Genomic DNA, 13269 nt, shown 5'->3' with positions numbered 1-13269 from the left:
AAAAAAGTTTTCAGAAGTTAAAAGGGCAGTTTTTATGCCAAAACCACAAGTTTTTTGACCTAATATTAAATTCTTAAGATTTTTTTCCTCTTTCTTTCTTTCTTTCTTTCTTTCTTCTTTCTTTCTTTCTTTCTTTTTCATTCTTTCTTTTTCTTTCTCTTTCTTTCTTTTTTCTTTCTCTTTCCTTTCCTTCTTTCCTTCTTTTTCTTTTTTCTCTTTTTCTTGCTTTCTTTCTTTCTTCTCTCATCTTCCTCCTCTTCCTGTTATTGTCTTCCTTCTCCTTCTTTTCTTTATTTTTCTTTTTCTTTTAACCTTCAGAGGCAGAGATCTGCAGTTACTACCAACTCCTTTTTACACAGGGAATGCAGATCATACAAAAGAAAAACATGGCCTTGATCAGACAGCTGAGTTTTTTTTATCTTAAAAAAAAATCCATTTCATCCAAATGAATTGAGTACTCAGAACTGGAACTTTTCAGACCACAGGGAAGACTGGCATGCTTTTTTATCATGGTAACAGGTACTGACTGCATGGGGAGAGAGGCCATACCACAGAAACCTCAATCTGCCTGAGCCGTGACTCTGAGAGCTGGAGTACCACTGGACAGGGTGAGGGGAGCGTTTGCTTGTTTACTCAAAAATATTTTCTAAATTACCTGTTTGTGTTATTTAGGAGGGCAGGATTGGGGAATGCCGCTTTGACCTGATTTTTACAGAATAAACTCCTTGCGTAGCATTATAATAATCAGAATAACTAGACAGGCTCTTTTAGGCAAGGTTGGGCAAACTTTCTATATTCTGACTCCTCTTGTTTTCTTCCCAAACATTTGAAAGAAAACACATTACAGTTTACAAAAAAATCCCTCATTCCCCCTTGTGTTGGTTCCACTTTCCCTAAAAATAGAATTTTATGATGCTCAATCTAATTTCTTTTCAAGACCATTTATTTAATAAGAAGAATGTTCTCCTGGCCTGAGATGCAATATAAGTGAATATGTATTTTTTTCATAGTGTTAATGTTTACGGCAGAGGGCTAAAGCATTGAAAATAAGGAACTGAAATGGAAACTCTGACATCACTTTAACGGCAGTCCTGCTGCCTTACTGGGGAGAAAAATATTAGCTCTTGTCTAACTTACCTTTTCCATAAGGTGTAAAAAGCACCCTATACAGAGGGAGTATATGAAACCCATAGCTAGTCTGATTGCTTGCATGCTATTCATATACACGCCCATTGTTGTAAGCTGGCACTGGGTGAACCCGCTGATTCTAACCATATGGCTGCCTGCAGAAGTGCACTGAAGAGTTTCCTGTAGGGTGCCCGAACAGTGTACTACTGGCTTCCTAGGCTGCAGGAAAAAATGAGAAAAATGTAATTTTCCCATTATGAGATTTCATCCAGATGCTCATGAGGTTATACATTAAATAATGAGACTTTAAAGAACATTACTATTTTAAAGAATTGCAAACTGTATGCATTTCTCCACTGGGTGGCGCTCAAAGTCCATAATCATGAAGACAACTAAAAGACCCGGAAACTGAAAATCTAATTTAAAAAATATCACTTAAGGGTTAATTAATTCAGAACTACTATTCTTCTAATCAGATTACCAGTTTATAGTGCTGCATGTCAGTCAGACTGTGCTGGTTCTGCCTGTTGGTAGATAATTTTGCATTACAGAGAGATGTAGAAACTTTTGAGCTATTGAAAGATTTTATCTACACTGGTAAACTTATATTTTTTTGGAATAATTATTAGGAATAAAATATTTTCTACCACTATGTATTCAATCGTCCACTGACCACAATTTCTCTACAATCAGGTTTTGGGGTTTTTTTGCATAATTTTACACAGCTTTTGAAGAAGGTATTTCTTGTCCCAAATCTTTCAAAATTCCAGAAAGGTATCATTTCTCTTAATAGTATTCCTTGGTTATGGCCTGTTATTAACAACCCCTATAAACTATTCTGATTATTTCTGGAACTGGAATCTATACAGCTATATAGGACATTCATTTCAGTTTAATAATGCTCAGCTCTTGTGTGCTACATGAGTTATCAACCATAAATAGGAAATCTTATGTAAGGATTTAGATTCCAATGAGATGTAGTCAAGGTTCGTATTAGATAAATGCCTTTACTTTTAGCTTGTTGAGTTGGTTTTCCTTCTTTCTTCTAGCTTTAATGTCTGTATCTTTCTCCATATCTGCATGTACAAATCCCATTTCAGGTCGGTCTTGGCTAAAAGAAAGACGTGCACAAGTTAGTATAAATAGAGCACACATTAGGGCCAAACTCTTCTGCAGGATGTAGTTATGTGCCCCATACCCCACCACCCACCTTGTACGACCAACCAGAACCAGATATAAGTCAAATTGTGCAGTAGGTGATTTGGTTTTGCTTCATAATCATCTCCTCTTTCCCTGACCTTATCTCCATATTCCATGTAGTAATGGGCAAACCCTGGTGCTTTCCTTTACCTCTCATGTTCTCAAGGATTTTCCAGGTATAGCCGACAGTTGCCACATCACACAGACCTTGAGTTTGGGATAGGACTGTTGGTCAGTGTCAGACCCTGCTCGTGAAGGCTGTGAGGCAGCTGGCATTTGCTAAGGGCAGTTGATTACTATAAAGTTGTTCTGCCGGCCAAAAAATTAACGATTTTGAGCACTACAATGGAGGAGATCCAGTCACCCGGCTGCAGAGTTCAGACCTCAATAAGGGCTTGCTTTTCTTCTGCTTTTACTTAAAGATTAATGTAGGATGATGGACTTTGGATGGAGAACGCCTGGCTGTCCTATCTTCAGCTCTGTCATGCACTGTGGTCATCAACTTTTCTCAGATCAAAAATAGGCAGGTATGGGTAGTGCGCTTACAACGTTTGACCGCAACTGGTTTTTCTAAGTATTCTGTACACTTTTCAGCAGCAAAACCAAACTGGGTCTTCAGCTTTATCCCCATTTCTTGCAAAGGAAGAGCCTTTACATGATTGGGCACATTTTGGTTTTTCCTTACTGAGAATTTTAATCTTCTTTTGTATTGTTTCTATAATAATTTGTAAACATATTTATTTTTACCTACTTTTAAAAACTTTTCTGGTGAAATTCATTGTACTGCATTTGTTTGTCAAAATAAACATTCTCATAATGCTGGTTAAAAAAATGCAGCTTAAAATGAGGCGTGCTCAGCAAACATCAGTGAATTACAACAGTTCCAAAGAAAACTAGTTCACTAGTTGACAAAACAAAAGCACAGGTTTTAAACAGGCTTGGGTTAGAATCTTGATACCATTATTTACAGATTACATGATTTAGGTTAATTTACTTAATATCTCTGCATTTCCATTACCTAATTTGGAAAATGGGAAGAATAGTTCCTATAACTAACAGTGGTTTTGATTATTAGATTAGATCAAACATATGAAACACTTAATCATCTAGCCAATGGTAATTTCTCAATAAATGGTAGCAATTTTCATCAAGAGTAAACATTTAAAAAACCAAACTGTGTGGCACTGTGATAGATTGAGATGAAAAGATCATAAGGCACACTCTCTGCCCTAAAATATATACAGTCCTCGAGATAATTATTTCTTCACCAACAAATATATACTGAACACCTAGTACATAACAGCAATTAGTTTTGATGATGATATTGATGATATTACAGGCAAAATAATCCTTTTACATATCTCTTGGGACCAGAAGTCTTTTGAATTTTTTTTTTGATTTGGGAATATCCCCATATACATAATGAGATTGGGACCCAAGTCTAAACACAAAATTCATTTATGTGTCTATACATCTTAAACACATTATACTTTTATACAATATTTTTAAAAATATATGCAACTTGTCACATGAGATCAGGTGTAGAATTTTCTATTGTGACATGTCAGTGCTCAGAAAGTTTCAGATTTGGGAACATATTGGATTGCAGATTTTCAGATTGGGGACTCTCAACCTGTATAACAATGAATGAAAGAGACATGAACCTTGCACTTAGGAAGATTACAGTTCTGTGGGAGAAACAAACTTTAAGCAAAAACACATTATTCAAATATTTTAAAAATCATCATCTGTAAGTACCATGATGTCAAAGTACAGCATAGTTAAAGTCTAAATGTCAGCTGGGAGTCACCCTCTACATGGAATTTAAAATAAATATTAATTTTCTATCATGTTCTCTGAGAAAATGGATATTCTCCTCATAGCCATGTAGATTCCTCCAGACTTATTTTGTGAGAGTCATCTCTTTCCCTAATTCCATATTCCTACTAAAATCTCTATTTCTCTGCAAATTTAACTTGTACATTCTTTTCCTTCTGTCTGCCTTTCGTAGACCAGACAGATTATATAGCCTTTTCCCCTGGAGTTCCCCTACCTGCCGCAAACATCACTCACATGTATAATGGGGTCAACACCACAGCACCACTCGGTGATCAATTTCAAGTTGAATCTTAGATGTTCTTTTCTTAACAGACATTTGCACATTCTAACCAAACGGAATGTCTAACTTGTCAAAAAAGAGAGAAAGCTAAGCAATTCTGAGTCAGCCAGATGATCTTCACAGGAGTATTGGTTTGAAAAAGGCATTTTGCTTGTTTCAATTATGTTAATTTTTGTTGATATTTTGTTATGCTTTTATTGATTTTGTTTTGTAGACCTAAGCTAGATTGAAAGATGAAGTAAGACTTTCCTGAGAAAGTGACATTTAAGCATAGAATTGAAGGGTGTGTGATGAGTTGCAGAAAAGGATTCAAAACATGTAATGGCATATGTATAAAGGCTGGAAGATTTTTAATAAGCTTGACTTGATCTGACTGTAGTCACATTCATAAAACTTAAGTAGAAATACTCAGTAGCTCAAGTTCACTTTCAAGTTGCTATCCTAGGGAAAATTCCAGAAGTTCAGGGAAGGGAGAGTTGAGTGAAGGGTGGAAATCCAAGGTGAGCCTTATTGAAAGAGGTGTGATTTGTGGAGCTTCAAGAAAGAGTAGAACTTAGACAGTGAGAGATTGAAAAGGAGAGGAGGAGCAATGGGATGGAATGAAGGCTGGTTGCTTGCTGTTGTGCTCATGGAGAAGGAGTCAGATTTGGTGAAGGAAAAGAAAGCCAATGATTCTTCTTGAAAAGTCATCAAAAATCTGACTGAGGAGTCCTTGAATATCTTTGAGAGATAAGGAGATAACTTTTGAGTAAAAGAGTATCGTAGAAAGCTGGGAAGGCTTAATTCCTCAGGAACATTGGTGGATGATGCTAGTTTAGACTTTAGTTGAGGCTGTTGGCTTAAACACCTGCAATATGGGCTCTCCAAGTGGTATGGGCTTTCTCACAACATAGTGGCTGGATTTTTTCTTTTTTTTGACGGAATCTCACTTTGTTGTCCAGGCTGGAGTGCAGTGTCATGATTTCGCCTCACTGCAACCTCCATCTCCTGGGTTCAAATGATTCTCGTACCTCAGCCTCCGGAGTAGCTGTGATTACAGGTGTACACCACCATGCCCAGCTAATTTTTTGTATTAGTAGAGATGGGGTTTCATCATGTTGGCCAGGCTGGTCTCGAACTCCTGATCTCAGATGATCCGCCCACCTCGGCCTCCCAAAGTGCTGGGATTATAGGCATAAGCCACCGTGCCCTACCTCGTGGCTGGGTTCTAATAGTGAATATTCCAAGAGAAAGCCAGGTAGCCGCTGTATCTTCTTTCATAACCTAGCCTCAGAGATCAATGTCACTTATGACATATTCTATTTATCAGGATGGTCAAAACCTTACCAGGTTCAAAGAGAATGGAAAGAAATTTAACTTCTGGAAGAGGAATGTCAAGATTGTGAAAGAACGTTAGGGACTAGAAATATTGCTTCAGCCATATCTGGAAAATACGATATGCCGATTTTCTTTGTGTCTCAGCTTGGAAGTAGGAATATGGATTTGCATTTCAAGGCAGTAGACTCTATGTGGATTATTTTGTCTTTAGGAAAATTAACATCTTCATTAATGTGATTTACTTGACACTGGCAATGAGAAATTTTGTTCATCCGAAGAACTTGTTTTGAGTGTGTGCGAGCACAAGCATTTCAAACGGTAGTTATCCATCGACAAGTTTGATGAGTGAGGAAGCTTCAACCTTGGAATGCTGATGTCCATTTCAACATAGTCTTTTGAAGCTCCTGGCTTCTATAGCATTGCATAGCTCTGAGTCAGAGAAATGCACAACTGTGGCATTTTGTCCAATAAACTTATAGTGTTAAGAAAGAAAGATGGGCTGGGTGCAGTGGCTCATGCCCGTAATCCCAACACTTTGGAGGCCGAGGTGAGCCGATCACCTGAGGTCAGGAGTTAGAGACCAGCCTGGCCAACATGGAAAAACCCCCATCTTTACTAAAAATAAAAAATAAACATAAAAATAAAAATTAGCTGGATGTGGGGGCAGGTGCCCTGTAATCCCATCTGCTAGGGAGGCTGAGGCAGGAGAATTGCCCGAACCTGGGAGGCGGAGGTTGCAGTGACCAAGATTGTGCTACTACACTCCAACTTGGGTGACAGAGAAGGACTCCATCTCAAAAAAAAAAAAAAAAAAAAAAAAAGAAGAAAGAAAGGAAGAGATAGATGACTCAGGCTTAGGAGATTGAGTTTTTCTAAAAGTGACTATGAGGTTAGAACTGTGAATGAAGAAAAAGGTGGCTTTCAAGAGCAAGCTAGGAAAGGGTCTTATAAAGGATTTGCCTTTTGTAGTTTTCTATTTATTTATTTATTTTTTTAAGACAGAGTCTCACCCTGTTGCCCATGCTGGTGCACAGTGGCGCAATTTCGGCTCACTGCAACCTCTGCCTCCCGGGTTCAAGCGATTCTCCTGCCTCAGCTTCCCACGTAGCTGGGATTACAGGCACCTGCCACCACACCCACAGCACAAAGTATTTTATATAAAAATACAAATATAATTTTTGTATTTTTAGTAGAGATGGGGTTTCACCATGTTGGCCAGGCTGGTCTCGAACTCCTGACCTCAGGTGATCTGCCCACCTCGACCTCCCAAAGTGCTGGGATTACAGTTGTGAGCCACCACGCAAGGCCTGTAGTTATTTTCTTTAACACTATGAGAACAGTCATACTTAGCATAGTGTGTTAGGGATTTTTTTGTTGTTTTTTTCTATGTTGTAACTTGATTCTCTTCAGTAATGCCTCAACTTTTCAATCAATTCTGTCATATATATAAAAGTCTTAGTAGTCGTCCATGTGAAATTAAGGGATTGGGTAGAATGGCGTCCAATAGATGCCAGTTTCTAGGTAGTGACCAGTAAGAGCCTAATACAGAACTCAAATATGACAGAGAAACAACTTCCAGGTAGATGATTCATATAGGAAAGAGATATGTGAAGCTAGCATTTGGATTAAACATGTAATGTGTCCAGTACAATGACTAGCATATAGTAAGCATTGACTTATAGAAGCTATTATTGCTGTTGATAGTAAAGACAGAACTCTTTATGCTAATCATAATTTGATTTTAAAATCAGAGTTCTAATGCTGAAATTGATCAATATGATTGCTATTTATTAATGGCATTGATGATGCAAATAGATGTTTATGGTAAACACCAAAGACCAATGATAATGATCCTAGCCTAGTGGAAAGAGATTTTATGACTAAATTATCTTCTAGCACCTCTCAAATCACACCAAATAAGGATTTTTTCTTCTTTCTTTCTTTCTTTCTTTCTTTCTTTCTTTCTTTCTTTCTTTCTTTCTTTCTTTCTTGTTTTTCTTTTTTAAACCAAGCTTATTTGCAAAGCAGCTTCCAATAATTTGGACAAAGGTTTAAAATGTAATTAAAAAGACAACTTTTAGCTAATTAAAAAAAATCCTGCAAAATTTGACTTTGAGTTTAATTTGTTTGTCTTCACTATTTCATGATGCTTCTCCAAGGAAGTAAAATTTATAAATTTGATAAAATTTGATTTAAAAATTGATGAAAATGATTATTTTAGCTATTTCAATAGCTATTACATATGACAAGTGGATGAGTAAAATTAACTAGTGGGAATAGAGCTTAAAGAATAAAATGAATAGAACACAAACTTATTTCTAATAATGTATATGTCTTCGTTGTGAAGGTCAAAACTGGCTAGAAATGTATACTTTTTATGATATCAAAGGGGAGTACATCTGGAGTTAGGAGGCTTGGGTTCTAATAAGCAAGTATACATAAGTCTCTAAAACTCACTTGTAATGCACTGTCTGATATAGTAGCCACTGGCAATATTTTTAAAAAGTTAAATAAATTTTCATTTAAAATTAAATAAAATTTTAAATTTGACTCCTCAGTCATACTAGTCCCATGTCAAGTAATCAATATTTATGCACAATTAGTGGCTACCATGTTGGACAGCTAGCTCAGTTACAGACATTGCAGAAAGTTCTCTTGTATAGTGCTATTCTAGAATGTCTATCCTCATCTACAAGTATATTATTATACTCTGTGCCTTGCCTTTTCCCTTATCATTTTTAATGCTTTGTTTTGGGGAAAAGAAATTTTTAATTCTAGTGTGTTTTTAATTATCCATTTTTTTCTTATAACTTTCTGTGTCCATTTAACAAAATTTTGCCAATTTCAGGATCATGAAGATATTATTCTGCCTTTTTCTGAAAGAATAAGATATTTCACCTTTATCATGTTGTAAATCAGCACTTACCTAGATGGGAATGTAATAAATGCTAATGATAATGGTGGTGATATGACTGTCAATTTATAGTCTCAATACATAAAATACTAAAAGAAAAGTTATATTATGAAAAATAGTATTTTTTATAGAGAGAAGTGTAGGGATATGGAAAGTATTCTAAAATATTTTCTGGCAATTAATCTTTAATTTTTGTTTTGTTTCAACTAAGTATCACTAAGACATTTTCAACTGATATCATGTCAACAAGTAAATAGTTTGTTTTGTGAAGCAATCTATGTATTTAGTTGTGAAAGAATGTGTTTTATAGGTTTGGGTTATAGCTTTCAACTTTCTTTTTTTTATTATACTTTAAGTTTTAGGGTACATGTGCACAATGTGCAGGTTAGTTACATATGTACACATGTGCCATGTTGGTGTGCTGCACCCATTAACTCGTCATTTAACATTAGATGTATCTCCTAATGCTATCCCTCCCCTCTCCCCTCACCCCACAACAGGCCCTGGTGTGTGATGTTCCCCTTCCTGTGTCCATGTGTTCTCATTGTTCAATTCCCACCTATGAGTGAGAACATGCAATGTGTGGCTTTTTGTCCTTGCGATAGTTTGCTGAGAATGATGGTTTCCGCTTCATCCATGTCCCTGCAAAGGACATGAACTCATCCTTTTTATGGCTGCATAGTATTCCATGGTGTATATGTGCCACATTTTCTTAATCCATTCTATCGTTGTTGGACATTTGGGTTGGTTCCAAGTCTTTGCTATTGTGAATAGTGCCGCAATAAACATACATGTGCATGTGTCTTTATAGCAGCATGATTTATAATCCTTTGGGTATATACCCAGTAATGGGATGGCTGGGTCAAATGGTATTTCTAGTTCTAGATCCCTGAGGAATCGCCACACTGACTCCCACAATGGTTGAACTAGTTTACAGTCCCACCAATGGTGTAAAAGTGTTCCTATTTCTCCACATCCTCTCCAGCACCTGTTGTTTCCTGACTTTTTAATGATTGCCATTCTAACTGGTGTGAGATGGTATCTCATTGTGGTTTTGATTTGCATTTCTCTGATGGCCAGTGATGATGAGCATTTTTTCATGTGTCTTTTGGCTGCATAAATGTCTTCTTTTGAGAAGTGTCTGTTCATATCCTTTGCCCACTTTTTGATGGGGTTGTTTGTTTTTTTTCTTGTAAATTTGTTGGAGTTCATTGTAGATTCTAGATATTAGCCCTTTGTCAGATGAGTAGATTGCAAAAATTTTCCCCCATTCTGTAGGTTGTCTGTTCACTCTGATGGTAGTTTCTTTTGCTGTGCAGAAGCTCTTTAGTTTAATTAGATCCCCTTTGTCAATTTTGGCTTTTGTTGCCATTGCTTTTGGTGTTTTAGACATGAAGTCCTTGCCCATGCCTATGTCCTGAATGGGATTGCCTAGATTTTCTTCTAGGGTTTTTATAGTTTTAGGTCTAACATTTAAGTCTTTAGTCCATCTTGAATTGATTTTTGTATAAGGTGTAAGGAAGGGATCCAGTTTCAGCTTTCTACATATGGCTAGCCAGTTTTCCCAGCACCATTCACAATTGCTTCAAAGAGAATAAAATACCTAGGAATCCAACTTACAAGGGATGTGAAGGACCTCTTTAAGGAGAACTACAAACCACTGCTCAATGAAATAAAAGAGGATACAAACAAATGGAAGAACATTCTGTGCTCATGGGTAGGAAGAATCAATATTGTGAAAATGGCCATACTGCCCAAGGTAATTTATAGATTCAATGCCATCCCCATCAAGCTACCAATGACTTTCTTCACAGAATTGGAAAAAACTACTTTAAAGTTCATATGGAACCGAAAAAGAGCCCGCATTGCCAAGTCAATTCTAAACCAAAATAACAAAGCTGGAGGCATCAGGCTCCCTGACTTCAAACTATAGTACAAGGCTATAGTAACTAAAACAGCATGGTACTAGTACCAAAACAGAGATACAGACCAATGGAACAGAACAGAGCCCTCAGAAATAATGCTGCATATCTACAACCATCTGATCTTTGACAAACCTGACAAAAACAAGAAATGGGGAAATGATTCCCTATTTAATAGCTTTCAACTTTCTATCTCTACTTATTTGAAAATGCTTGCTATGTGGATCAAAAAACATTAACCTATGGTTGCCAGACCAGGTACCTTCTTTTCTATTCTGCTTGCTCCGGATGCACTTTCAATGTTGGCAGTCCTCTTTTGGTAAGGCAAAATGCTGTACTTGATGAAAATGTTTAGACCGATAAACTTTATGCTTTATAATTTAGGGCTTGTTTTTTCCTATTTCTGCTCAACTGTTAAATTGTGACAATTTTTTTCTGAACTTATTTGATCTATAAAAAAGCTTCAATTTGTATTCTAACTCTGAGGTTTTGAGTTCATTTGAATGTCATTTAAATTGTCTCTGTAGTTTCCACTTTGCATGAACCCTCCTTCTAATGACAGGCAAAATAGGAAAATGCAATATACGTATGTAATAGTTTTCCAAACATTTGGGGGAAAAGGTGTGTATCAGTGACAAAATGACTTTTTAGTAGTTTGCCCTCAGTCCTCCAATCTCATAACTTTTCTTTACCTCAAATAATATGTATATTAGGGTTCTTCAGAGAGACAGAATCCATAGGGGATGGATGGATGGATAGATAGATAGATAGATGAAACGGGATTTATTAGGAGAATTGGCTCACATGATTATGGAGCATGATAAGTCCCACAATAAGCTGTCTGCAAGCTGGAGAACCAGGGAAGACAGTGGCATAGCTAACTCAAGTCTGAGAGCCTGACCACCAGGGAAACCTATAGTGTTATTCTTAGACAAAGACTGAAGGCCTGAGAACATGGAGGGCCACTGGCGCAAATCTTAGAGTCCAAACGTCAGAGAACCTGGAGTTCTGATATCCAAAGGTAGGAGAAGAGGTTTCCCAGCTCCAGAAGAGAAAGAAGAGAGAGCAAGAGTGAGAGCGAGACAGAGAGAAAGAAATTCTCCTTTCCTATGCCTTTTGTTCTATCTGGGCCCTAATTCGATTGGATAGTTCCTGTCCACATTGTCCACATGGGGTGAGGGTAGATCTTCTTTACTTAGTCAACCGATTCAAATGCTAATCTCTACTGGAAACACCCTCATAGACCCAGAAATGATGTTTTATCAGCTACCTAGGTATGGCTTAATCCAGCCAAGTTGACATCTAAAATTAACCATCACTATACAGTTTATCCAGAAGAAAATCATCATAGTGATTATGTTGTTTCCTTACAAGCAAAATTTATTATAAATAGACTTCAGGCCATGCATGGTGGCTCATGCCTGTAATCCCAGCACTTTGGAGGCTGAGGTAGGCGGATTACCTGAGGTCAGGAGTTTGAGATCAGCCTGGCCAACATAGTGAAACCCCGACTCTACTAAAGATACAAAAATTAGCTTGGTATGGTGGTGTTCGCCTCTAATCCCAGCTACCCGGGAGGCTGAGCCAGGAAAATCGTATGAACCTGGGAGGCCGAGGTTGCAGTGAGCTGAGATCACGCCACTGCACTCCAGCCTGGGCAACAGAGCTACTGCACTGTGCCAGGAGAATCTCTTGAGCCCAGGAGGCGGAGGTTGCAGTGAGCTGAGATCATGCCACTGCACTCCAGCCTGGGTGACAAAGCAAGACTGTCTTACACAAATAATAAATTAAATAAATAAATTGATCAAAGAGATATACTTTACATAGGAAATTGCTGATCATCAAAACATTTCTTTAAAGGAAGCTCACCAAGCACTCTGCTCAATCCCTACCTTTATTACCACACTAGTATATTTCACTTAACAGCATCTCCAAAATCTCGCTAATATTCTCCCACTAAGCTCATTCTCCATCACCTACTCTGTTTTATTCTCTTCTCAGCGCTTAACAACTATCTGAAATTTTATGTATTCATTTGCTTACTTTTTACTGTTTGTCTACACCAACTACTTCATTCTAGCTGTTTTCCCAATAACAATTCACTATGTTTTTCTATTTTCTCACTATGTTTTTCTATTTTCTTTATCTATTTTTTCCTGTTATAAGAAGAAATACAAATTATCCTCAAAGACAGTTTAAGGTGGAATACAAATTAAGAAATTACTTATAAGCAAATTTTAAAATTGAATAAATTATAAGCAAATTATAATAGTCCCTATACCATTTTGCTATCTTGTTTACAGCTCTATTCCTAGGATAAAGAACGGTGACTGTCACATGGTAAGACATTCAGTGAATATTTCTGGAATGAGTGAGTGAATTTATTAGATAAGCAAAAAAAGATGACTCTGCTGTCTAGAGACAAGTCTGTGATGGAAATAAAAATTTGCTGAGCTTTCAAACTCATATACTTTCCTTATGTCAATCTGCCTCTGAACTTAATTTTGAATAAGAACTGATTGGTGAAATAGAATTTATCAGAATTTTCAGGGAAAATTACAGTATCATATAAGTTGACATTAACCAAAGAATTCCTAATCAGAAATAAATATCTATTTTTAGAAAATAGGATTTCCAAAATGTTCAGATAAATTTGAACAGGGCTTGAG

At 36.9% G+C, this 13269-nt stretch overlaps 1 long non-coding RNA gene across 1 annotated transcript in view; it reads left to right on the top strand.

The window, feature by feature from the left end:
* LOC115837054 overlaps positions 1 to 13269 on the top strand; it is a 98554-nt gene that overhangs the window by 26232 nt on the left and 59053 nt on the right. Inside the window, exon 2 of the long non-coding RNA XR_004032114.1 lies at positions 520 to 608. This is a non-coding gene — a long non-coding RNA (uncharacterized LOC115837054). The remainder of the gene's footprint in view (positions 1 to 519; positions 609 to 13269) is intronic.

Source organism: Nomascus leucogenys, chromosome 10 (assembly GCF_006542625.1).
Source record: "Nomascus leucogenys isolate Asia chromosome 10, Asia_NLE_v1, whole genome shotgun sequence".
Lineage (NCBI taxonomy): Eukaryota > Metazoa > Chordata > Mammalia > Primates > Hylobatidae > Nomascus > Nomascus leucogenys.
This window is presented reverse-complemented; position numbering and strand designations above follow the sequence as displayed.